This window comes from Notechis scutatus, chromosome 5 (assembly GCF_049901735.1).
Source record: "Notechis scutatus isolate UNSWTSFEM ecotype Mainland chromosome 5, rNotScu1.2, whole genome shotgun sequence".
NCBI classification, from domain to species: domain Eukaryota; kingdom Metazoa; phylum Chordata; class Lepidosauria; order Squamata; family Elapidae; genus Notechis; species Notechis scutatus.
In genome coordinates this window covers 26,076,726-26,102,821 of record NC_142013.1, presented here as the reverse complement: position 1 = coordinate 26,102,821, position 26,096 = coordinate 26,076,726, and the positions used below count along the sequence as shown (strand labels likewise).

At 38.8% G+C, this 26,096-nt stretch overlaps 1 protein-coding gene across 1 annotated transcript in view; it reads left to right on the top strand.

Moving 5' to 3' along the window:
- Positions 1-5,210: 5,210 nt before the first annotated feature.
- SMAD9 (SMAD family member 9) overlaps positions 5,211-26,096 on the top strand; it is a 39,279-nt gene continuing 18,393 nt past the window's right edge. Inside the window, exon 1 of the mRNA XM_026681884.2 lies at positions 5,211-5,431. The gene's annotated coding sequence lies outside the window, so the exon portion shown is untranslated. The remainder of the gene's footprint in view (positions 5,432-26,096) is intronic.

Sequence of the window (26,096 nt, the reverse complement as noted above, 5' to 3'; positions counted from 1 at the left end):
TTTTTTAAATCTTAAGTCCTTCATTTTCCTCGCTTTCTTCCTTCCTTCTTTCTTAGTTAAATTTTGAAATTCATTAAAGATGGCTTCTTTGTCTTCTTCTTGTTGTTGTTCTTCTGCCTCGATCTGTTGTATTGTCTGTTGATAGTTAACCAGCGCCATTTCTAAAAAAAGGAAGGCTTTTTCCATACCATCTTTACCGTCTGTTTTTGTTTGCTCATATTCTTCCCTCAGATCCTCAAAAGGAAAAGCCATTATAAATCTTTTCTTTTCTTTTCTTTTTTCCCTCTTTCTTCTTACACCAACCAAGATATTTCAAGAAAAAGATAGAACAATCCCAAAGTCCTCAATCAATGCAAGCCAAGACAAAGTTCTCCCTTTCTCTTCCAGGGGTAGTATCAGACAAAAGAAAAAAGAACATCCAAATCTGTATTTTAAAGCCTTATTGAAATTATATTTCTGTCTTCAAATCCTTAAGGCATCTCCTCCAACAACATCAGACCAAATGAATATCTTTTTTGTCCTCTCCCTTCCGACTTATCACATAAAGCTAGTTTTACCTGAAAAAAAAAAAACAGGTTTCTCAATATCCACTTATTAATTCCGTCGGGAGGAAGAATAAACTTTCCTTTCAGCACCTCAAAATTGCCGCTTATTTTCTCTTGTGGAAAGAATCATCCAAAAAACCATAATTTCCAGGAATTATATTAAATGTATCTTAGAGTCCTGGATCAACCAAGAAAACTTTCACTCTCAAAGGCTTTCTCCTCTTCCTCCTGCGCATTCTTACCCAGCTGCCGGCTTCTTTGTGGCGGCCATTGCGGACCGCCGCTGCACCGTCTTGGGAAAAGGGGGTTCTGCCGGCCGGGGAGGGGGTCTGCAACACCCCTCTCCGGATCCCCCCTATCTTCAGCTACCCCTGCAGGGTAGCCTAGCTCCGAACCCATCCGGATCGGAGCACCAAAAACGGCTAGCACGGCAGGGATCGCAGAGAGTCGCAAATCCCTGCCGCTCGCGAAGCCGACAAACCGGAAGTTTTGAAAAGGAAACACATTCCTCATCACGGTGGATGCTTACTCCAATTGGCTGGAGGTAAGCAACATGAAAACCACCACAACAGAAGCGGTCACCAAGGTACTCAGCAAGCTCTTCGCAACCCACGGCCTCCCAGATGTCATCGTATCAGACAACGGGCCCCAATTCACCTCGCTAGAATTCGAAAAATTCCTAGCGGAACGGGGCATACGACACGCACTGACAGCAACGGCACATCCAGCGGCCAATGGTAGGGCGGAACGGATGGTTCAATTTACAAAGAAAACCCTCCAAAAGATCGAACACGGGGAAATACAAGAAAAAATAAATAAAATGCTGCTAATACAACATATAACCCCAAACACAACGACAAACAAAAGCCCGGCAGAATTACTAATGGGGAGGAAACTAAGGTCCCCACTCGACAGACTACACCCCACATACAACCCGGAAAAACCACCAGACTCATCAAGCAAGCACCGGGTTTTTGCACCAGGCGACGCAGTCTACGCAAAGAACCTTACCGGAGACCCACTATGGGTACCGGCAACCATAACCCAACTGACAGGCCCCCACTCCTATCGACTGCAGACAACTGACGGGCAAACATGGAAACGCCACATCGATCAATTAAGATCAAGGACAAGAAACACAACCGACACGCAATCAAACACAGACGACCCCATTAACACAAACCAAGAGGGGAGGGAATATACAGGGGATCAAGAAATAATAGAAAATAACCAGCAATACTCACCGGTTAACAGCCAGCTCGAAGCCTCACCAGGAAGAAACAGCCAGGCCAGCTCAACCAGCCCGGAAAGACTAGGCGGGAGCGGCGAGAATCGCAGCTCGACCAACCCGGGTAGACCGGGAGGGAGCTGCAACAAGAGGCCCGGCGACACCTTCCAGGCGGTTCCATCGACAAGACCAAGAGAAACAGAGGACCCAACCGAACCGGCCGAGAGCCAAACAACAACTAACCTGCGCAGGTCCAGTAGGCAAGTACGGAGCCCCGCCTACCTACGGGACTACGTTACGTAGGACCGAACCAAGAGGGGAGGGGTGTTCTGTACAGTCATTTACATACTCGTAAGCCCCGCGTTGCTATTGGCTAAAGCGCGCGGCGACCGAATTGGTTGAGCGAGCCGCACGGATTGGCCCGTTGAGAATCCCCCACGATTGGTGGAAACTAATCGCGGGAGATTCGAAGTGGTGCCATTGGCCGCGGCCACCGCGGCTTGGGAATAAAAAGCCGCAGTTTTTCCCTCCAAGCTTAAGCTGCACCCGGAGCACAATAAAGAGCTGAAACCAGTCACTGACTCCGAGCTTCCTTCCTGCGACGGACACGACACTTCCTTTCATGGAAAAGGATCAGAAAAGGCAAACGCATTACAAATAAATAATTAGCTTTCAAAATGGTATTCAGGAGATACTTGTTTTGTAGGACCATGGCCTAAGTTAATTAGGTGATGTACTATTGTCATAGCATTGTATCTTACAAGTACTAGTAAAAATGTGTTTGGCCAAAGCATGATGAGTTGTCAGGAGAACATTAAACTTCAACTTGTGGTACTTGATAGTCAAATTCTTGAAATTATTATCTTGCTATTATTATTAACTTGCTATTATAGAATATATAAAAATATTGGAATAAAAATCAGACAGAATTAATGGCTCATAGATTTCACAAGCTCAGAATATAATAAGAACTTAAGTTCACAATTCAGGAAGTAATTCAGTAAATATGATTTATTAGTATAATAAATAGACCTGCTAATAATGGAGGTCCTGGTAGAATAATTCCCATGATTGGAATATAGCAATCAAATTTTCAGTTTGAGCTATTCAGCTGCATTTTGCTAAGAATCTATCTTCATATCCTACTAACTTTAACACAAAAATGTTCCACTAACTGTTTTTGGTAGCTTTGTCCATTTAGGACTCCAGTTTTAAACTAGCATACAAAAGTCTTGCCATATGAATCATTTCTCAACTTGTTAATACTGGTGACAGTGTGAACACATGTTGCCCAGTGTTTGGAGCTTTGGTCATTCTCACTCTTTTTGACATCATTAACTATTGTAGGCTCACTTGTTCTCAACAATAAGTTATAGACGTAGTTCTTGTTTAGCTACTACAACTGGAATCAGCAGCTCAGTTATTAAGCAAAGTGGCTGCTAAGTGAAACTGTGACAAGCAGTTATAATCTTACTTCAACTTTCCTTTGCTTCATTGAGCAGTGAAGATCATAAATGTGAGGAACATTTCTTTTTTATCAAAGTCTGGATTTGGCAACATTACGTTTAGAAAAATAACGAGAGCTGGATGACATGAAAATTAAGTATAAATAAGGACTGGTTTGACAATCACACTGAAGAAATCAATGATATTGCATGAAACCAGAATGAAATATCAAAAGGGGTGCTAACAAAATCCAATCCAGACTCTTACTTACATTTTGTATTAATGATTTAGGGGAAGAGGTACAGGACATTCTTATCAAATGTGCAAATGTTGCAAAATTGGATAAGATACCTAATATTCTAACAGAGCAAAGTGAAACACTAAATTATCTTGATAGATCAGAATAATTAATGAAAAACAGCAGCATGAAATTTAGAGATCAGTGCAAATTTACAGGTATAAGATGGATTTTACTGGAAGGTCATTTCAGTCATCTGGTTGATTGCACTTGGATGAGTCAGCAGTGAGATGCAAAAAAAGGGGGGGGGTGCCACACAAATAACTGCAAATGACAAAGCAAATGGCTTGACTGCATCATTTTGCTTTGTTTGTGTCCCACTTCAGGCAATGTCTCTATTTTTTTTAACACAAATAGGGTTAGGGAAAGTAGTAAGTCAGGCAATTAGAAATTAAGCTCATGAAGAGTGTCTATGGAGAGGGACACATTTAAATTTGGCAACATTAAAGGAGTTGAATTTTACAGTGTTGGGATTCAATTTTTTTTACTACCAGTTCTGTGGGCATGGCTTGGTGGGCGTGGCAGGGGAAGGATATTGTAAAATCTCCAGTCAGAGGTGGTATTTGCTGATTCTCCAAACTACTCAAAATTTCCACTACTGGTCCTCCAGAACTGGTCAGAACCTGCTGAATACTACCTCTGATTTGAAATCAGTTTTCAGATACCTAATAGAATACCATATAGAAGAAAAGTGAAGACCTGTTCCTTTTATTCCAGAGCGCAGGAGTTGCAATAATGGATTTAAATTAGGCAGATTCTGAGTACTATTGTAATTCGTCATAGTAACACCAATTTGACAGCAGAATCAATTATAGTACTTGGGGAGGAGGATTCCTCGCAGTGCACACGTTCAAGCAAAAGTTAAACAGGTGTTTGTGGAAATGCTTCCATTGGATTCCTATATACACCAGGAGGCTGCATTCGATGCACAAATCGCCCTTCCAAATTGAATTTGCTATTTTTGAGAAAGCATCCTAACCTACCCACTGCTCCAGTTGGGCGACTGAAAGGATATTTAGGCTGATTAACAGTGTCCAAGGATGAGTCTCAATACACCAAATTTCCAGCACACGCGCACAAAACAAAGCAAAACCAACCAACCCCAAACCGGCTTTAAACGTTTCTGAATCCCATTTCGAAACGAGGCGCTCGAAATGGGATTCAACCTAGTCTTTAAAGGCCAGGAGTCAGAAGGGAAAAGAATGACGTGAGGATTGGTATTTCCTTGAAATTCTTGAGCTGAGCAGGAAAAACGATACTCGTCTGCCCGCCCGAACCACTATCTTACGCCTGCGTCCCCTTAGAGGGTTTTCCAGGTAGAGTTCGACAAGTGCTCCTTGCCCAACCCCGTCCAAGCCCTACGGGGTCTTACTTGCCGGCTGCCTATCCACCCATTCATGGCCCTCGTTTAGCTTGCAGTACAAACAACCCTCACAAAATAAAGTCGTTCTCCTCTCTAGTCTTTGGGGTCAGGCAAAGAAACTCCCGCCGTCCTCACTCCCCTTCCTTTGCTGCCGCCTCCGCCTCCTAGGACAGAGGGGTCTTCAGAGGTGCACGCCCGCGCGCTCCCGAGGCAGCCAGACTCCGTCAGTCAGTCAGTCAGTCATTCAGACCGCCAAGCCACTCAGAAGGGATTCCTGGCTGAGTTCCAGGTCGGCGCACTAATACAAGCTGCTAGGCTCCCGCCTGACTGACGCCTCGCTCGCTCGCTCGCTCGCTCCCTGGCTGGCTGGCTGCTGCTCTCGCTCTGGCCTCTGCCGCCGCCGAGTTCCTGCAGCCGCGTCCCTTCGCACGTTAGAAGGAGGGGGAAGTGTGAGCCACTCGCTCGAAAGAAGTTGGCGCAGTCCCGGAAAGGCGACGGCTGGCCATCCGGCGGGAAGGGCAGGCGGCTGAGGCGTTCCAACCTACGGGCAGGTACCAAGCTTTTGTTTGAACTCATTTATATATATGCTGGTTTATTTTCCTCGGGCAAGAAATGTCAGTTCCCGCTCCGAGACTTTTTGCCTTGTCTCTAGCCGGGCTGCCCAGTTTTGGTTCTGTACCTCAGGGTAGCAAACTTCAGCCCGCTTCTCTCGCTCCGCTCTCTGTTTACGTTGCCTGCCCTGCACAGGCGTCAATTTCCTCGACCAGCAGCTACGTGGTGCCCAGCCCTGCCCTTCGGCGGACAAGGCTCTCTTAAGCCTGAACCAAGCTCTCGAGGGCACTTTGGCAGCCGACAGTTTCCTTTTGGCTGCTCTCATGTCCGGCTGTTTTCATTCCCCCCCCTCCCCCCCCCCAACAAGATCTCCGGCTATGATAGGTGTCTGTGAGCCCGCGCGCACACACATAGTTTATTTTAGGAAATACTCTTAACGCTGCTAGCCTGTGACACTGTATGAAGTCTGCGTGTTTTATCTGAGAAGGAAACCTTTTCACAGAAGGGGCTTTACTTCAGAGTAACCTGTATGAAACTCCTGCTGCTAGGCGAGGCTGGCGGAATCCTAAAAAAAAAAAAAAAAACACCGAAAGAAAAGGGGAGCTCCAAGCAATTGAGGTTCATAAAAGTAGAATAATAGAATTGACCGTGTTTAACTTGCTCTTATTCTATTAATGGTCGATATTTTTTTCCGAAATGTTTCCCCTCATAAGCGAGAGCTTGCCCTTCTTTCGGTGTCCTTAGAAACGCGCCACATCCATGCAGAAAGGAAGGAATGGGGAGGGGGGGGAAAGGATTGATATAGGAGACAAACTGACGCCAGTATTGTGATCGGAAGGAGGGGCTCAACGCGAAACGTTTTTTATGGCTAGTTAAACCGCTGTCAAGCGCTCTTCAGCCTCTATTTTGATTTCTTTCTCTGCTTTCTAAATTAAGACAGAAAGCTGGAAAATAATTCCGTAGGCTGCTCTTCAACTTCTAGAGGTTACCTGTCTATCAAATCAGGTCATGAGGGAGAAAAATTATATTTAAAAACAAACGTCAGGAATCTTGAGTCACCATAAAATAAATGCTGATTTCTTTTATAATAATATTAATAGGGCTAGAAGACCTTTTCCAGTTTGCTGTTAAAGACTTTGAGTGGGGTACTAAGGTCCAGAATTTGTCAATGTCTGTTATAAATGACATCATTTGAACCAAAGTTTAACATCTTAGTTGTAATAATTGTTTCTAAGCCAAAGTCTGGGAATGGACAGAAGGGAGATAAGGATTTGTCTGAAAAACAGAAAAATATATTTTTAATTCTTAATAAAAACCACCAGAGCATCTCCATTTCACCTAAATTTAAAATGCTAAAAATTAAGAAACGTGGAGGAAACTCAGGTATGATTCTGGTTTAAAGGGGCCATGGGCTTTGCATTGACAGTGAAAACAGTAGTAGACTGAGAAACGCTACTACAATTGGCTCCTCAAAATTCTGGTTAAAAGGCATTCTACAAAATTGAAATTATGGGAGTTTGTCATTGACACCCGTGACTGGATGAAACCACAGAATTTCTTTGATTTTTGGAAGACTTAGTAACAAGTAAATTCTTAAGCTCTGCAAAGTTTCAGGGTTTTTTCCGCAAAACGTTTGGGCATTTCCGCATTTTATGATATCTGAAATGTTAGTCTTTATTTTAAAAAATTACTTGAACTGTTAAAGAAGTTCTATGACTAAAAAACATTTATGAGTACAGAAACAATATATGAGTCTATATCGAGTTGACATTTACATTCTGAATTAGACAAATTGCATTCTCAGATGAGAGAACAAATTAGAAACTTGTAATTCTCTCTCACTGAGTGAATTATCTTATGGCCCAGAGACATAGGAAATTATATACAGGTTCTTGAAATGTAGCCAAGTTTGCAGTTGTCCAGGAAGGCCCCTGCAGATAAGGAAAATATTTGCTATTTTGTAAGTAAGAATTATGAAAATAAGTGATTCAAAGGAGAATTTTAAAGTTTAAAGGATATAGTGGAGCAATAATTTAGACATTAAACTTTTTAGAGAAGTGGAAAACAATGATTACAGTTCAAATGAATTGTAATTTAATCCATCCAGATTCATAAATTGCTGTGGGAACTCTTAAATACTATAACGTCATTTATATTTGACTTTTAAAATGGAATTGGTTTAAGTCAAATGACTGAATAAATCAACAATAGTAGTACCTTTATATAAATATTGCATAAACCATTGAGAGAATATATCTAAAAGCAATTTCAGATACCAACTAATCTCATTCCTATTTAATCTGTGACTTTGTGTACAACCCATGTCTTGATCATTTGGCATGATGATATTCTGTATTACCACTGCAACATAGACTATTTCACCATCATTAAAAACATTTCAAAGCAGCAGCAATACATCCATTCTTTGTTGGATTAAATATATTGCATGATCATAAAACTGATACTAGTTTGAGTAACAGGACATTGCAGTTTGCAAGGTTGCTCACAAACCAAAGCATTACAAAGGATTCTCATCTTTATAGTTAAAATCTATCAAATCTAGTGTAAAGAAAACTTCATTTCCCAATTGGGAGCAGGAGACCTTAATTCTAAAATGAATATATGCCAATAGGAATTTAAACTACTCAGTGGCTGGTTCACAAATAGAGTGAGGTGATTAATGTGATTTATTTGGCTTCACATGTTGTATGAACCAGTCACTGTGGTTTATGCTTGCTCATGATATGAACCAACTTGTTCAATATTATTATTTTGTTCAATAAAACCATTACAATGGTACTGGCTCTCAGCTATGTGTGATCATATTGTGCTTTTAGCCTAACCACTTTCTACTGGAAAACCAGAGTTCTGTAAATAAAACATAATGACATGGAAATATTGTGAAAAATTACTATCTTACTGCAGTGTGGTAAATTTTTAAAACTTTTACTGCACTGTAGGCATTGGGTGTAGAGTGCTATAGCAAATGTGAAATAGTATTAATAAATAAATAATAATTGGATGCAAAACCAAGAAAATGGATGACTATTCACTATGCATTACATCCCCATAATGTTGATAGATTATACACTGCTCAAAAAAATAAACGGAACATAAAAATAAAACATCCTAGATCTGAATGAATGAAATATTCTTATGAAATACTTTGTTCATTACACAGTTGAATGTGCTGATAACAAAATCACGCAAAAATTATCAATGGAAATCAAATTTAGCAACCCATGGAGGTCTGGATTTGGAGTTACACTCAAAATTAAAGTGGAAAAAAACACTACAGGCTGATCCAACTTTGATGTAATGCCTTAAAACAAGTCAAAATGAAGCTCAGTAGTGTGTGTGGCCTCCACGTGCCTGTATGACCTCCCTACAATGCCTGGGCATGCTCCTGATGAGGTGGCGGATGGTCTCCTGAGGGATCTCCTCCCACACGTGGACTAAAGCATCCCCCAACTCCTGGACAGTCTGTGGTGCAACGTGGCATTGATGGATGGAGCAAGATATGATGTCCCAGATGTGCTCAATTGGATTCAGGTCTGGGGAACGGGCGGGCCAGTCTATAGCCTTCGTCTTGCAGGAACCGCTGACACACTGCAGCCATATGAGGTCTAGCATTGTCTTGTATTAGGAGGAACCCAGGGCCAACCACACTAGCATATGGTCTCACAAGGGATCTGAGGATCTCATCTCGGTACCTAATGGTAGTCAGGCTACCTCTGGCGAGCACATGGAGGGCTGTACGGCCCCCTAAAGAAATGCCACCCCACACCATTACTGACCCACTGCCAAACCGGTCATGCTGGAGGATGTTGCAGGCAGCAGAATGTTCTCCATGGCACCTCCAGACCCTGTCACGTCTGTAACGTGCTCAGTGTGAATGTGCTTACATCTGTGAAGAGCACAGGGTGCCAGTGGCGAATTTGCCAATCTTGGTGTTCTCTGGCAAATGCCAAATGTCCTGCACAGTGTTGGGCTGTAAGCACAACCCCCACCTGTGGATGTCGGGGCCTCATACCACCCTCATGGAGTCTGTTTCTGACCATCTGAGCAGCCACATGCACATTTGTAGCCCGCTGGAGGTCATTTTGCAGGGCTCTGGCAATGTTCCTCCTGTCCCTCCTTGCACAAAGGCGGAAGTAGCGGTTCTGATGCTGGGTTGTTGCCCTCCTACGGCCTCCTCCACGTCTCCTGATGTACTGGCCTGTCTCCTGGTAGCACCTCCATGCTCTGGACACTACGCTGACAGACACAGCAAACCTTCTTGCCACAGCTTGCATTGATGTGCCATCCTTGATGAGCTGCACTACCTGAGCCACTTGTATGGGTTGTAGACTCCGTCTCATGCTACCACTAGAGTGAAAACACCACCAGCATTCAAAAGTGACCAAACCATCAGCCAGAAAGCATAGGAACTGAGAAGTGGTCTGTGGTCACCACCTGCAGAACCACTCCTTTATTGAGGAAGTCTTGCTAACTGCCTCTGCTTTCCACCTGTTGTCTATTCCATTTGCACAACAGCATGTGAAATTGATAGTCAATCAGTGTTGCTACCTAAATGGACAGTTTGATTTCATAGAAGTGTGATTCACTTGGAATTATATTGTGTTATTTAACTGTTCTCTTTATTTTTTTGAGCAGTGTACTTTCCCTTCAGAAATGGAAGCAGAAGTTTAATTCAGGACAAATAATCTGTCGAAGAAAAATATGCATGGGTTTTGGTTGAGTATATAAAAGACAGCCAAGAACAAGCATTGGTGCAATTAAAAATTGGAACTTCTCAAGTGTACAAGAAGCAAAATGTAAATATCAAAATAATATAATGAAAACACAAACAGAATACTGGCAAGGAAAACATTTCATGGTTATTTTTTTCAAAAAAAGATTGAGGGGAAAGTGGGTAAAGATGAAATCTTGAAGTGATTTAGAACTGGAACATTAAAGCATTAAAAAAAGAAACTGAAGGCTGGGCACAAGGGCAAGTTATTCAAATGAATACAATCAAAGCCGGAATTGAAAAATTATCAAATGGTTCACAATATGACAAAATTAGTGACCAGAGAAATGCTGTGGATATAATTTAATTGGATTTAAGTAAGGCATTTGATAAAGTAAACCACAACCTACTACTTGATAAGATAGAAAAATGTGGGTTAGACAGCATCATCACCAGATGGATTTGTAACTGGGTGACCAACTCCACTGAACATGTAGTCTTTAATGCAATTACATCTACATGGAGGGAAATAGGCAGTGGGGTACCCCAAGGCTCTGTCTTAGGCCAGTACTCTTCAATATCTTCATCAATGATTTAGACAAGGGGATAGAAGGGAAACTCATCAAATTTGCAGTTACTGCAAGCTGTCAGGAATAGCCAACACTAGGTTCAAGATAAAGAAGGATTTCTACAGACTTGAACAATTGGACTTATCTAACAAAATAAAACTCAGTGTTGAGAAAAGTAAGGTTCTACATTTAGGCAAGAAAAACCAAATGCAATCAAATATAGAAAAGGTGGTATCGGGCTGAATAGTAGTAACTGCTAGAGGGATCTTGGAGTCCTAGTGAACAATCACTTAAATATGAGCCAGCAGTGTGCTGCAACTATCAAAAAAGCCAACACAATCCTAGGCTGCATTGACAGAGGGATAGAATTAAGATCACATAAAGTTTTAGTATCACTTTATAATGCCTTGGTAAGATCACTTGCAATAATCCAGTTTTGGTCACCAATAAAAAAGACATTCAGCTTCTAGAAAGAATGCAGAGAAGAGCAATAAAAATGATCAGGGGACTGGAAGCTAAACCATATTGAAGAATGGTTGCAGAAATTGGGTATGTCTAGTTTAATAAAAAGAATGGCTGGGGGTGACATGATAGCAGTCTAAGGGGCTGCTATCTAAGGGGCTGTCACAAAGAAGAGGGATTAACTTATTCTCCAATGCACCTGAAGGGTGGACATGAAGCAGTGGATTGAAACTAATCAAGGAGAGAACCATTAGAAAAATTAATCAGTGGAACGACTTGCCTTAAGAAGTTGTGGGTGCTCCAGCATTGGAGGTTTTTAAGAAGAGATTGGACAATAATTTGTCTGAAATGGTATAGGGTTTCCTGTCTAAGTAGGGGGGTTGGACTAGAAGACCTCCAAGGTCACTTCCAACTTCTTGGTATTCTATTGTTACTCTATTGTTATCATTATTCTGATTCAAAGTGCAGATTGTGCAAAGAAATAGAAGAAACAATAGATCATATACTCAGATCATGCAAGAAGATCGTAAAAACAAATTGTAAACAATGACATAACACAATTGCTAAACTGTTTCACTGGAAGATCTGTCAAAACATGCCAGTAATGAAAAATTGGTGAGGACATATAGTTGAAAAAGTTGTAAAATGAATAGGTTAAAATATTGTAGGAATTTTGAATACAAACTAATAAAGACTTGGCTCATAACACAACAGGTTTAATTATGGTTGAAAAGTACAAACCGGATTTATGTGGCAATACCAGGAGATAGGGAATTAGAAGACGACACTTAGAGAAGATTACAGAGTGTCAAGATCTGAAAATCAAAGTTGAAAGATTATGGCATAAAACAGATGCAATGGTTCCAAGGTTTATTAGCATAGTGGGTGTCATACCAAAAATGTTTGGGATAGCCCTTACAAAATCTGTGCATTGATAAAATATTCTTCTGTCAATTGCAAAGGGCCACACTGAATCCACACTTATACTACATCAATATATTACAAAATCTTAATTACTTGGAAATACTTGATGCATATAAATGCCAACACCAAACCTAAGCGTATTATCTGTTGTGAACAGGTGGTGGTGGTGGTGGTGGTGATCATGACAATAATAATATCCCTCAGTGAAGAGTATTGACATAGTTTTGGGGCTTGTGTGCTCTGGGAAAGGTGAGAGGTATACCAAACATATAGGACAGGTTTCATCTGACAACCCAGACAGTATATCTCCCATAAACAATATGGTGAGATGTAATTTACAGAAACCCATAAAGGATCAGCCATCGCCTAGGTAAACAAGGAGCATGCTAGGTATTGGAGTTCCTGGGCATCTGGTGACAAATAGACTACAGAGCTCCAGACTGTTGGCTGAGCCACCAGAGCTTCTGAAAAAAAGGTTGTTGATCTGTTATAAATAAGCCAAGATTGAAAAAGAATGATGATTCATTATACAAATCAAGTCCAACAAAAAGAGGATATCTGAAAAAAAAATGTTCCAGTTCTGGAAAGAAGAACATCCAGAATCAGAAATAATAGAACAGTAGTTAGTAAATCAACATGAATTTATAATATAAAATAAAATATTCACAGAAGCAGAATTGAAGAATTGCAAAATCTACCCAAGACAAAGAAACCTGAGCCTTGTCAGAAGTAATTCAGATGTAAAAGCAAACTAGGAGGAATCAACAAAAGAGAAAGGCAAGCATAGTTATTGAGTCGATTTTGTTCTTAACCTGGCACCATCTCCTCTGCCTTCTCCTCAGAATGAAGAAAAATCTCTAACTAAAACAAAATAATTGAAATAAACTATTTAGAATAGCACAAAAACAAAGAATACGGTTGCCTGCATTCTTATAAAGAATCAGCTAGCACCAGTATTAAAAGATGCCAATACTGTAATATGATTATGGCTGCTGATCTACATATTAAACTGAGAAACTTTAATATCAGTCTTTCAAAGATACTCTCCCCACTACTCTTTGCCATTACACTAATTCATTTGCCACCAATACTGAACAAGTCAGGCAATGGCTATCAAATATCAAAAACAAATGCCAGGCTATCCCACCTTCTTTACATGGACTATCTGAACCTGTATGGAAAAACACCATCTGAAATAAAATTGCTGATCAATAATGTCAAAAACGCCACCCTTACCATCAATCAGGAAAAAGTAAAAACTGAAGATGCCCTATGGAAATAACATTAAGAGTCTGGATGGAGAGGATTGCTACAAACACCTGGGGCATCCTTCAAGCTGACAACATCAGGTACACTAATATGAAAAATAAAGTTAGAAATGAGTATGTCATGAGAGTGAAGAAGATCTTAAAAGTCCAAATTCAGTGGAGGAAATATAATCTAGGCAATTAACACCTGTGCAATTCCAGTCATTAAATACATAGCTGGAATATTGGATTGGACCTAAGCAGAACTAAAAGCCTTGGATGACCAGAAAAATAATGAAAATGAATCATATCCTTCATCAATGAAGCAATGTTGCCAGACTCTACTTATGAAAGCATTGGAAGAATTATTTGAAAGACAGTGAAGAAGATGCACTGAAATATACCAGGAAGACTTACTGAGTACTAGAGAGACCAGACTGGCCTACAAGAAAGCCAAATGAAATACATTACATGGCCAGTACATTAAAAAAAAAAATAGGCAAAGCAGACAATAACAAGACTAAGATGTAAGAGCAATGATTCAATGTCTAAAAGCAAGAAAGTTAAAGTGAGAGACAGAGGGGCTATTTCTAGCTATACAGGATAAAAACAAATGCATACAAAGGCAAAGTTGAGAAGAAAGCAGCAGAAAAAAAATGGTGTCTCTTCAAGGAAGCTGAACCAGCGAACCACCTAGTTAGCTGCTGCAAGATCACACAGACTGACAACAAATAAAGGTGTGACATTGTAGCAACTATGGTACATTGGATTATCTGCAAGAAATAATATTTGTCTACAAGCATGAACTGATGGAATCACAAACTAAACAAAGTAATAGAAAATGAAGAACCTAAAGTTCTCTGGGACTTTAGAATTCAAATATACAAGCACCTGCCACATAATACCCCAAACTCTATTACTGAGTTTGACAAAATGCCTGGATAACAGATGTTGCAATGCCTGGAGCCAGTAGAAGAAAACTGGCAAAAAAAAAATCACACAATACAAAGACCTGCAAATAGAAGTAGAATGGCTGTGGCAAAAATAGCAAAGATAGTACTAATAGTAATAGGTTCCTTGGATGCAATTCCAAAACATGGAGAAAACCAGTTGAACACTATTGGCATTGACAATTCACTATGTCAGTTGCAAAAGGCAGTTTTACTTTGAACATCTTAGAGTCTGTGACAGAACCTTTAATATTATTAAACAACAATAGATGCCTATCCCAGGTCCTTGGGAAGGACTTAATAGGTAGACAAAAATGCTAAGTCCAGTCTAAACATTGGGCTGACTTCAATACAACCAACCATAATAATGGGTTGGGCTTCTTAAGACTGAAATAAATGAGTCACAGCTTTGCTTTAAGGAAGATAATTCTTACATCTTAATTTAGATTTCCTCGTACAATTTCCTCCAGATATATTGGTCTTGAGGTCCCAGGATTACCATCAGATATGCTGGCTGAGAATGCTGGAAAATCATGCACCATTTTAAGAATGTCAACATGGACACATGGTCATTCGTTGAAATAAAAATGAAACTGAAGACTGGTAGTTTGTTTTGTAGCATGCCAATTCCTCATTTCATGTTATTTTAATCAAAATAATATATTAATATCTTAAAATATATAATAATTTTAAAAGTCAAGTAAGAACCAGTCTATTGGACAGAGGGTATTTGTCCAGCTAGTCTAATACTTCTATACTGGTTGGCAGGTTGTTTTGTGATTGCTTGGAAGTGCTGATTATTAAAGATAAAAATTCCTACATGCCAACCACATGTTTTGTCTTTGTAGCCTACTTTCTATTCTGTTACCAATGTCATTCTCAAAGTATAAAGTAGCCAGTTGAAAAGATCCAGCTGAAAAGTTTCTGATCTTAAGGCACAAAGAAACCAAGCTATTGACATTTTATCTTTCTTTTTCAATTAATGTTTTTTCTAAAAGAAAAGGTAGAGCAATCAAAATGCAAAATATGGCTTATATTTTATATATATGTATGTATGTATGTATGTATGTATGTATGTATGTATATATGTATATATGTATATATATGTATATATATGTGTGTGTGTGTGTGTGTGTGTGTGTGTGTGTACAATTGTGAGTTTCTCCAATGAGTCTGATTCAAATAGTAATTTTTAGTTTTGGATAGAAATAGTTGTGTAATTCGTTTATTTGGTCTAGGTGGAGATAAAGTATTATAATGCAAGAAAACATTGCGTTCATAGCAAGCTTAAATTATTTCTAGTTTAAATTATTTCTAGTATTATTTTGTGATTTAATCTCTTTTTTAAGTGGCAGGATTGTATTGTATTAAAATATTCAAAGCCACACTCCTTAAAATATAGCATTTTTCATAGGGCAATGACCCCACTCCTTGTTTACATTGGTGTGTATGTTTACATTGGTGTATCTGTGTACCTTTTTCTCATAATGCCATTGAGCATAGAACAGTGGGTGGGGATGCAGCCTGTCTGATGCAATGCAGTACTGAGGAAAAAAGTCTATTATAAATTCTGCAGAGAGAAGACAGTATTTTTCAGGAGTTTCATTTGTGCCAAAACATTTTTTCAGTATATGATAACAGTATATGATAACAGAAATTCCACCATTGCAAATAAGCCAGAATTTGTGAATTACTTTTTTCATGCACATTTTTAAAAGCACCCTACAATTTTATTCCTACTTTTCACTGAAATCAATGAAGTCTATACATGTAAAACATTTCAGAGCTACACTAAAAGCCTTAATCAAGAGGACCAAGAATCAACACCATGCAGCTTTTTAGTTTACAGCATTTTCAAATGGAGAAGGTAACCCACTATGTTTCTTGGCAGGATAATGGTGCTCGGGGGAGCTTTGAAAGCAGTTTGTAATACAATATTGGAAGACCATTGTTGAAATTTTTAAAAGCTCCCTGGGAAACCAGAATTCACATGAGCTTCCTTCTAAAAAGCTTTTTGGGTACATTGCCTAAATATATTTGATTCTCCAAGATGATTGCTAGTAAATAAGTATTCAGATGGTCTACAGCAGGGGTATCAAGCTGGTGGCCCACAAGCCAGATGTGTCATGCATAGGCCATGCCCACCCCAGCTCACGAAGGGGGAAAACATCATGATAGTCACATGATGGCAACATGACACTGCACGTTTGACACCAGTGGTCTACAGCATTCAGGCATATAATTTTTCTAGGTTAAATTTAATATTTGTCTACTAATATTTTTAATACTTCTATTTACAATAAAAACAAAGGATGTATATTATCCACAAAAAGCAGGTAAGAGAGGACATTGAATATGAGGATTTTGTTCACTCACTCACCTTAAGAAATCTCCAACACATGGGAGTTTTTTCTGTTCTGACATATAGTTATACTAAAGTTGCTTATGTTTCATCCTTGCCAATTATTACACTGACAACTAGGAATGCCAGTTTTTTAAAAACTCTACAGTAACTGAAACAGAAGAGGCAATTGGGGGCTCTAGGACATCATTTACCAATATGGATAACTTCTCTAATTGTAGATTTCAAACTCCAGAATTTTCCACCAGCATGACCATTACTGAAAATTCTGGAGATGAAATCCATACATCTGGAAATTGCCTAAGTTGCAAATCATTGCTTAGAGCCACACTTAATTCTTACATTCAGGTGACTCCAGGACCCTATTCCAAAATTTTTACTATTTTGATATGGTATGTACCTTCCCCAAACTCCCCCACCCCCCCAACCCCCCCCCCCCCCCCCCCCCCCCCCCCCCCCCCCCCCCCCCCCCCCCCCCCCCCCCCCCCCCCCCCCCCCCCCCCCCCCCCCCCCACCCCCCCCCCCCCCCCCCCCCCCCCCCACCCCCACCCCCCCCCCCCCCCCCCCCCCCCCCCCCCCCCCCCCCCCCCCCCCCCCCCCCCCCCCCCCCCCCCCCCCCCCCCCCCCCCCCACAAAACCCCCCCCCCCCCTCCCCCCATGCCCCAAACACCTTCTAACTCTTTCTTTTGGTTTCATTTATTCCACACAAAAAAAAGAGGCTTATCCGCAGCCTCTATTTTGAGTGAAATTGGGGTTCGCTTCTCTCCACGGTACATGAAAATTCTAATGTAAATCTTTACATAATTTAACTAAAAAATAAACTCCATCAAATCCCCATTAATGTCCCATTAGTATCCAGAAAAAAATACTTATATGTATTGACATAGTACTATCATGACATAGTACTATCAACTTGGTATCAATGGCTTGCTCAAAGCAGTGGCCTCCAACCTTTTGGGCACCAGGGACTGGTTCCATGGAAAAAGTTTTTTCCACAGACCAGAGGGGACCAGTTGCTGGCATGTCGCGAACCAGTGCTGATCCATGGACTTGGGATTTGGGTCCTCTGCTTTAAAGGCAGCCCATTATCAACAAAACAAATGTTGATATGGCACACTTGAGAACAAGCAAATTTATTTCCTAGATGAGTGTTCTAAAAGGAATAAGGCCTTTACAGTTATTTATAATTTGTAACTATTTATTTTTAGGATTAAATCTAATAAATACAAGTGAGCTAATACAATTATAATAGGAACTAATTGTATAAGTAAGTCTAATATTTAATAATTAAAATTTTCTCAGGTACCTATTTTCCTTAATTACCTGGAGGAATGTGAGTATATGCTTTCTTTGAAACATTCTTTCATTTTATAACACCGGCTCTTTGAAAAAAGCTAATCCTTATTTTTGTTTTGTTTTAGTCTGGTTTTGTTAGCTTTTAGATATAAATAATTCTTATGCAAACCAGAACTGAAGTCAAAGAAGCCAGTATTATGAAATGAAAGAATGGGAATAGTTCCACAGAGCTAGGCATCATCCTGTAAAGTTCAATTCCTTAAATTTGGTTTTCCTGGGGACCAATCAGTTGAGGCAGTTTTATTTTTAGTATTTCTCTGTTATCACAACTGGAATATAGTGTTTAAATTCAGTATTAATTTTAAATGTTCAACAAAACACACAAAAAAGATGTAATTGCTAATTAATTGTGTTCCTAGGTCTCAAAACATTAAAAAGACTAAACTTCAGAATTAATTGAAGTTTCCCTGCAGGGCTTCTAAGAAGCACATAAAAAGATAACAGACTGAAAAGATGCAAATCTCATTGCAGAGTACTATTACAGAGAATAAATATTCTCTCTTAGACTTTGCTGGTAGAACCCAGCACACATGTTTATTTGTTTTGTTTTACTGGATGTATAATGTCTGGAGCTCTCTCTACTCTTCTACCGGTATGATTGCATTTAGTCTAGAATTCCTTCCTGAGGAACATGCATTGCAACTCTTTTGTTTACTAGCTGGATTTCCTATCCCCTTATTTTTGCTACAGGACTTGTGCTTTTGAATGGACTGTCATAAAGCCTATTATATTAAAATGTTGAGTTAAATGCAACTGTAATAATGAACACACACACACTATTTTGTTACATTCATGAAACAGCTTTAGCAGTTCATTGGCTCAAGAAAGGAGAATACCTTTCACCATTTTACCATTCTATGTGTAGAAAGGAAGTGGCCTAAGCATTTCAGAGACAAAATGCATTGTTGGACATGATAACTTTCAACATAAAACCACGTCACCTGAAAAGAAATCTGTTCCAAATGCAAAACACAAGCAGAGGAGAGGAGTTTCAGTTTCACTTTTAATTTCACAGCACCAAGCAGCTTTAGTACAGAACATGAGTTAAGCCATGCCCAGGGCAGCTCCTTGCTATCTCCTTCTTGCTCATACAGCAAATACTGTTTCACTTTCCAAACAGCCCTTAACTCTCTCACACACTGACAGGACATTAGCTAGATACTGATGGATGCTGGTAGGCAGAGGCACAATCCCCCCCCCTTATTTTCCTCCCCCAAAATTAAGCCCGGCCACATAGTTTCTTAGCGAAGCAGGGGTATCAAGCTAGTAATTATATATCTGAACACCATCTTGAACACCAGTGTATCTTGCTATTGAGCACAATGTAAAATAGCTCTAGGAATGTTTTCCAATTTTGTCTGCATGGAAGCTTTCTGAAATATTTAGGCACAGATTTAGAAAGATGAGTAACATGGTTAAAAAGCATTTGTTATATTGGGGTGGCTTTGTCTCAGAATTAGAAAGCAGGCAATACAGATCTAATTTAGTTATGTTTTGAATTTCTTTGTGGTACGGTGCGGTGCTTGTAATAGAATTACAGAAAGATTGCCAGTGTGACCACAGGCATTATTCTTTTTCAGTTTTTGAAATAATGTAAACTGTCATCCTTTAGAATAAATATATAATAGAACTGCCACTGAGGAAGACTTTTTTTTATCTTCTAAGTACATAAGGGTTCAGTGTGACTTCTGTCTAGACAATTCTCTCTTGAGTCTTTAGATTGATTTTGGCACTTTCGGTAACACTAAAACCGATGACATAATCCAGAAGCCTTTTTAAATATTGGTATCAAGACCCTATATTGCACAGTTGCAAATCAAATGAAAAAAATGAACAAAAGATTATACAATAAAGCAAAAAAAAAAAAAACCTCTCTGGGCCTTAACAAAGGACTGAAGATTTTTAAAAATTATATTATGTTGCAAGCAGCATCTAGACTGTATCTGTTATTAAATCCAGTTGTGTGCATTCTTTGGCAACACATTAATCATCAAATCATCAAAGCCATTGATGGTTGCTGCTACACTTACTCTTATCTCTCCTGCTTGGTTTCATCACATATTTTTGTGTGTGTCATTATTATCTTTATAGTTCGATAGCTATAGGCAAACAGAAATTAAATGCAGGTATGTACACTGATATCCACATAGGGAAATCAGCAGATTGGCAGAGAAGAGATGAATATTGATAGAGTATTGAGGAAAAAGTTTCAAAATTATTCAACTGCTTTATCTCTCTTCCTTTGTGACTGGGTTTTTTTTATACCAGTTGGCAAAAGACAGGTTTTTCATTTCCATAGTGGCATAAAAATTTGCATTTTTTGTTGCTAGAGTAGCTACCTCAATGGCCATTGTAAAAAAATCAAGGTTCACTAAAGATAACCAATCAGTAATGCCTCTTCAAAAACCTACCAAAATATATGCATGTTTCAGAATAAAATATTTGTGCTTATAAATATTTATTTCGTATTAGTTCAAATATTTTTCTAATTGACATATTTCTCATAGTCCTGAGATTTTGCTCCTAAGAATGATACCTGAAGATTTGACAATCCAGAGCATGCAGAAGTTCCCTTTTAAGCCAAACAGAACAAATGTTTTTTTCTATTAATTCCTCTTTTAGTTTTATCTCTCGTGCTTCTTTCTTGCCTTATGCAACCCAAAATAACATTTATTTGCAAATATTAAGTGGCAATTGAAAATGATGAGATTTATTATAGAATAAGATAAATAAATGAAAGCCCATTTTATGAGGTTACAGAAGCATTGTGATCTATTGATAATGTTTGTAGGTGACTTTGCATACGCATATTTAAGGTAGAAATGAATATGCCCTCAGTATATAGACCTGTTATCTATGGATGATTTACATACAGTATGTTATATTTTTCCTAATATTCCTTCCGGAAAAAGTCATTCTTTAAATATGTCATTGTGAATGAGATATCAGCAGTATAGAATATATTTTTATATACATAAAGAATGAAAATACATGGGAAGAAGGTGGAGCCTCCTCGCTGATGGACCGTAGATCGCGACTCTCTGCGTCTATGGTCCATGCTCTTTCGTTGGAGAGCCCCGATCATTACGATTATGGGCTGAAGCTGCCTTGGAGGGGCGGCGGAGTAAGGGGAAGCCCCAAGCCAGGCTGAGGGGAACTGCATCTCCCCCTCTGGGCTTGGTCTTTTCCCCCCCGAAGACGACTGCAGCGGTGGTTTAAAATGGCCACCCCGAAGAGGAGGACTCAGCTGGATTAAGCTTTGTGCAGGAGGGAAGAAAGAGGTGGATAACATCTGAACCGGGACAACTGGGCAATACAACTAAACAAAAGTATCCTGGGATTAGGGTAACATGGAATTTTTAAGAAAAGAAAAGTGAGCGGCAAAATTACAAAGGGACAGGAAAAAAATAAGAAAATATTTTTGACAGCTAAGCGGGGCTTCAAACCGGGAAAGAAAGAAGCTGGAACTAAAGATTTAACTAAATTGGACTAAAATATTTTGGCAATAAACAGGCATAAAATAAAGCTGGACTTAAGATTGTCAAAAAATAATAATAAAGTTTACAAATTGGAGACTGGACTGTGCTGGAATATTGAGGTTCAAAAAACCCTAAATAAAAAAATAGGGGAAAAAGGTGAAGACTTTATATAATGGAGAGTGCCACCTTTTGATAAAAACTTGAGCTCAAACAAAAGGGAAAGCATCCTGTTTCTGATTGAACTTGTGTGGATACAACATTAAAGAAATATCGAAACTAAGAATCTTAGGAAGTGAAAGCAGAACCAGAATAAAGGAAAAAAGCAAGGAAAGACTGACTGTGGGATTGATTGATGTTTTTGGTATAGACCCTGGGCTGGAATAACTGAGAACTTTAGAAAAGAAGGAAAGTAAAAGTGGTGGGGGGGTTTTTTGTGGACTTTAACGATTATAAGATATAAGAGTGTGTAATGATGATATCTCTTCGGGAATTAAAAATGGAACTTAAAAACATGAGAGAATTACTACAGGAAAGAGGCGAATCACTTTGCTCTGTTAGAAAAAATGGAAATAGCGATTGAAGAACAAGAAGAAAGAACTTCAGAGGAGGAGGAGTCAATTCAAGGAGAAGACATTTTAAATAGACAACGCAAAGAACACTACAAAGAAGTGGGGAAAGAAGGAAGGTTAAAAAGTTGAGATTTAAGAAGGCAATCAAAAAGGGGAATACCTGTGAAGTCGGGAAAGGCAGAAAGACCCAGCAGAAAAGGGGAAAGGAAGATATTAAGAAAGAGAGGGATATAAACTGGAATGAGAAAAGATATGGGGAAAAGAGGGGGGAGGAGAAGCAGTAAGAAACAGGTACATGAAATAAAGAAATACGGAAATAGTAAAATGTTGAAAAGAATTTTTTTTCAGAGATAATGGTTGATGAATTTAAAAGGGGATTCTGCAGGGTGACAAGGGGTAATAAGAATATTTCTGCAATTAAAAATATTTAGAAAATAGGGTAATATAGATACTGATAACTTTTATTAAAAATCAAGGGGGGGAAATATGCTGCAGAATCCAAATGAAAAGATGTAATGATTATTATTGTAACTTCTTAAAAATAATGGTTTATTGGGAATCAAGATGAGGAAATAAAGGTATATTCTAATCATTGAGGTGTCACACTCAAAACAGTAAAAGGGGGGAAACCTATACTTGGTTTTTTTTTAGTGTTAAAATTTGTATTAATCTAGAATTTATAAAAAGAATGTGTAATGGAAAGGGAATATGACAGACTAAAGAACCAACTAAATTAATAAGTTAATATAGACTTTTATATACATAAAGAATGAAAATACACAAAGGAGTGATATAAGAAGATATACTTTTTTTTAAAGAACTGTACGCAAATATTGTGAAGCTTGAAAAAGTACATGAGAAGGCTGGATTAAAAGATCTGAAGAGAGAAGTGAATTTATTGACTTATAAATCCTTGATTTATGACCACAATTAACCCCAAAGTTTCTGTTGCTAAGTAAGTCAGTTGTTAAGTAAATTTTGCCCCATTTTTTAAAATGTATTTATTTTAGAAAATGTATATTGCCACCTACTCAACCATGGCGACTCAAGGTGGCTAACACGAATATAAAAACATCATATAAAAATACAAATAATAATAAAAGAAAATAATAAAATAATAAAAATAGTAAAATAATAGCCTCCCACCCAACCCCATCTTGGTAACAACGTATATTCATACAAGCCATGTAATGGGCTCCATGCTGCTCTGGGTTCCCCAGACCTGCTGGCAGAACCATGTCTTCAGCGCCTTCTGGAGGAGTGTTAGAGTAATCTAATCTCTGGGGGAATGATGTTCCAGAAGGACGAAACCACCATGGAGAAGGACCTTCTGGGTCCCGCCAGATGTATCTCCTTAGGGGATAAGACTCGCAACATTCCTTGCCTTCCCACTCCAGTGGGTCAGGTAGAACCTTTTACAACGGTTCTTGCCACAGTTGTTAAGTGAATCACTGCAGTTGTTAAGTTAGTGACATACTTGTTAAGATAATATGGCTTCCCCATTGACTTTGCTTGTCAGAAGATTGCAAAAGGCAATCACAAAATCTTGGGACCCTCCAACTGTCATAAATATGAGTCAATTACCAAGTGTCTAAATTTTGATCATGTGACCATGGGGATTCTGCAACGGTTTTAAGTGTGAAAACAGCCATATGACACTGTTTTCGGGGCGATTGTAACGTCAAATGGTCACTAAATGAACTGTTATTAAGTCGACAACTATCCATAGATTATTTATTTTTTAGAAGTCTGTAGAGATTCTCAGTCATCCAGGTCATAGTTATCCCAAAGGTGCTTTTTCTGGAGGCAATTGTACTTTCTTGTTTTTTCTTATTTTTTAGAACTACCCTAATTCAAATATTACAGCAAACTATAATTGAATTGGAAGATGTCAGGTCCAGTCAGTGCAGAAATCCAAATGAAAGTTTCTCTATAGATAGCTGTCTACTTTCTCCTTAATTGCACCCAGTGAAGGGGAGCCCACCATGTCTCACTATCAGACTTATTACAATAATAGGCAGGGTTTTATTTTCTTAACCACCTAATTGAAACCAATTCTTCCTGTAATTTGAATTCATTATTACATACCATGCATTCTTGTATAGCAGGGAATAGGTGTAATGTCCTTTTCAGTTACTTGAAGAATGTCCCATATCCTTGCACAGTCATATTTTCCTACGGCTAAACATATCCGGTTCATTCAATAACTCTTAATATGTCTTAATTTCTAGTCCCTTGTTCTTTTTCTGTGCCCAGAACTAGACATTGTACTAAAGATGGAGCCTGACCAAAGCATAATAAAGCAGAGGGATTAATTCTGTTAAAACAGCCCAAAATCACATGGGTGTGTTGTTTTTATTATTGCAACCACCTTGTATTGAAGTCCCATTGAATCCTTTTAGTCTGTCCATCTGAGGATTCAGTCCATTGTACCAAGCCTTTCCCTTCTGCCTGTTTTTAGTTTCTTAGCTCAAAGTCAAGAAACACACAATGTAAAATGTAAAAAAGGCAACTATACAAACATAGGATTCTCTATGATGAAGAATTGAGGGTGTTTGGTTGTTGCTTTGTGAAACACTTCCTTTAAACATGTCCAAACACGCAAAGGTAGAGTTTCAAAAATGCAGATGTAGAAGGGCAAAACAAAACAAACAAACAAACTTTCCAAAGATAGCAACCACAAACTGTAAAAATGTAAATCTAATTTTATGGATTACCCAGAGCCCCTCTCTGAGGGAAGGAGATGGTTAAGAAATACAAAAAATAAACAAACAAACATCTTGAATAGTTGATGATCTGTTGAGTAAAATCTTAGGTTTCAAAGTGTGTGCAGATTCCCCCCCAGAGATAATGGCTTGAGAGATTAGAACATTTTAGCTTCCTAATAAGACCTAGTTATGACCCAGCATAATTTCATACAATTATGGGAATTTGAGACCAATAAAAGCCAGCTTCATAATAGTAGAGGCTAATTGTTGTCTTGTTTAGTACTGTGATACCTTCATTCCTGATGTAATTTACCTGTCCAACAAATCAGAAAATAACCTAGCAATTGAATCCACTTCTTAATGAATGTGAGGGAGGATGAAATGATTATGTATGTTATTAGAATAATGGTATTATATAAATAATACCATTGTGTTGACCATCCTAATGAAACTACAGTTCAGTGTCTAGATTAACATAATCTCCTAAGAAGTGCAGAAGCTCTTCAAGAGCTTTGGAAAGCAGCAAAGGTAGCAAGCACAAGAAAAACAATCACCGTGTGGGCTATAAGATATTGAACATCATAACCATTCCAGAAATGATGGTTGTAAAGAAAAGAAGAAGAAAAACAAGGACACATAGCAATAGGAGGGGTTTGCACGAGGTGGACAAAGTTCTGGTAAGTGTCAAGTTAAGTAAGTTGGATGAATGGGCTTGGAAGTTCTACTTCCCTGGTCTGCAATATTATCATTATTTATAATGGTTATCCCAGCTCTTGTTTTCACATGCAAGGGATTGAGTCTGGATGAGTACGGAAAAAATCAGTACAACAGAGAGTTTAATTCTGAGTGACTAGTAAGTGACGGTATAAAACTCCTGAAACTTGGCCTCCAAAGGCCAGACTCGCTCCTAAAGGTATAAAGGCTAGATCCTTTATACCTGTTTAGGAGTTCAGGTTGCCATAATGTTTTTTTTTCCTGATTGACTGCTTCCTGCAAATATTCTCTGTAACAGAGTAACAAAGTTGGAAGTGACCTTGGAGTTTTTCTAATGATAATCCAACTCCCTGCTCAAGCAGGAAGTCTTCTTACTCATATAGAATATGGTGGCTGCTACTTTTTATTTTTTTGACATTCCTGATAGTTTTGTAAGGTGATTCAGTTAAACTCAAATCTCTCTACTTCCCTTATTGGATAATCGGATCACTCCACATGGTGACTTCATATTTAATACTGTGTGTTACAACCTATGTTTCTTCATAAATCCTGAACCAGTATATACAATACCAACTTTCGGGCATACAACCTG